The 2106-nt window shown below is 38.7% G+C and overlaps 1 long non-coding RNA gene across 1 annotated transcript in view; it reads left to right on the top strand.

Annotated features, from left to right (window-relative positions):
• The window catches only part of LOC119581824, a 2550-nt gene extending 1555 nt beyond the window's left edge, over positions 1 to 995 (top strand). The window contains exon 2 of the long non-coding RNA XR_005229589.1: positions 223 to 995. This is a non-coding gene — a long non-coding RNA (uncharacterized LOC119581824). The remainder of the gene's footprint in view (positions 1 to 222) is intronic.
• Positions 996 to 2106: the final 1111 nt, after the last annotated feature.

Raw genomic sequence — 2106 nt, 5'->3', positions numbered from 1 at the left:
AATGGAAATGAAAATAAATATATTTTATACTTTAAGACCCCATTTACGTATGACTTGTGTAAGCGCTTGAGTCCTTTTTCGAACCCAAATATCAGCCGTAAGTGCTATCTGGTTTTCAGATGTGTAAGCATGAAAAGGTATGTTTCAGCTTAGATTATTATACCAGTAAGGAAACAACTTTTAGATTCTCCTTTTTTGTCAGCTGATCATTTATCCCTGCAGGTGTGGTGATGATGATGCGTGCAATGCCCATGGCGCCGCCGGAATTCGTAGCAGACCACCCTTTCCTCTTCTACATTAGAGATCACCAGTCCGGACTTGTGCTGTTTGCCGGCCGGTTCTCTCGGCCCAGTGCTCCGAGCGTTAAGGATGAACTGTAGTCTTGTGAAATCTGCATTATTTATAACACGAGGCACAATTCAGCGATTTGATGAAATATATTCGTGCACAAATCCTGTTGAATGTTTGGCCATTGCAGGTCCTCTGTGTCTCGTGAAGCATGGAAATTTAGAAAAGGTTATGGTTGATCGTTCTTCTAAGTTGTTGTTTAAAGATTTGATTACCCACATGTTTTCACTGATATCTCAATTAGCTATAATTAGTTTGTTTCTCTAATTATGTTGAAATTAGAGAAAACCTCTATTTATATTCTGACTGTCAATAGATTAACAAGTTGATAGTACTAAGATTCACTTCTGTTTCTTTGTCATGTAGGATTTACCTCTAAATGGTGTACTTTCTGTTGCATATGAATCAGTTATTTTATTGCCTATTTTAACGTGAGGTAACTCATAACATAAACGTCTCAATTTGATTTTTCTGCAGGTCATTAATTATCAATAGTGTTAAGTTTTGTCGGGTTGTAAAATGGATATGTAACATTTAGCTTGTAAATGTAAACAGATTTATATGCAAATACCAAATATTTGGCTGTAGGAAATAAAATATTCACATTATTACACAAGAACTGTATTCTAAATAAATATATATCTCGAGCTGGCATTTTTTTTAGCTGTAATCCGTTTACAGTTCTTACCTGTGGCAGGAAGGGACGAGAAATGGCACTCTTACTTCTGTGGATCCTCAGCCCGCCATTCGGAATTATTTTGAGCACCAAGTTACTACTCGATGATGAGGAATTCCATGCACTTTGTGCTCCAGTACTCGTAGCAAGGTTATTTATTAGAAGAGAGAGGGGAGGTGCTCCTTTTGGAGGAAGGGCATTGCCCCCAAAATACATATGAAAATAATATATATATTTGATATGACAAAGTACCCGATAAAATAAAATTCTTGTCTTGTAAAGTGACAAGAGATATGGTTTCAATTGCAATTGTACGATATAAAAAGATGTATGTATGTATTCCCTTCGATATAGTTTGCAGTCGTTTGCTTAGAAAAGTTAGTAGCTTCCTGGAATTCCTGCACATGCCAATCACTACTTCTATATGGGCTTGTACCATAGTCTCTCGTTTTAGTCCTAATGTGTAGCATAAATATTGCACTTTACATTGTTGATAGAAAGAAACATATACTAGAGAAGAAATGCAAAAACAATCTGTTGAAGGTCGCCAATTAGCAATAGATTCACACATTGTCGTATGTAAGATACAATGGAGATTTTGCTTGTCATTAAATTTCTCCCCATGGAAATTTAGTTAATACAACTTTGTGTGGAACCTGCATGGCAAAGCCTCTTCAGATGTGCCTTCGTGAACCCCGCTTGCTGTAGCGGCCCCTTTGTTGGCACCCGCCCAGAGTGACTGCACAAGGTGTAACATCACATAGGGCTGCTGGGTTGGGTTTACTGAACCACCGCGCTTTGCTTTGGGATCATCGACTGCCATTACTAATGAGGAAAATGATATAATGACAAGATCGAGGTAAGTGCCATCTCGGACGTAAGAGAATCTTATAACGCCAATATTATTGAAAGTGGTTCCACCTATTACTGGTCATGCTGCAGTGATGGTCAGGATCCCCAGGGGGAACCCATTGCCATCCCCAGTAGTCTTCTGCCATTGGAGTCACGGGTGGCTGTGAGCATGTCATATAAATGAGAGTGAAGCAATTGTTGGCTTCATTACCCTATGTGTTCTTGACATA

This window comes from Penaeus monodon, chromosome 15 (assembly GCF_015228065.2).
Source record: "Penaeus monodon isolate SGIC_2016 chromosome 15, NSTDA_Pmon_1, whole genome shotgun sequence".
In the NCBI taxonomy this organism is placed as follows: Eukaryota; Metazoa; Arthropoda; class Malacostraca; order Decapoda; family Penaeidae; genus Penaeus; species Penaeus monodon.
The sequence above is the reverse complement of the archived record's forward strand: the minus strand, read 5'-3'. Positions and strand labels throughout refer to the sequence as shown.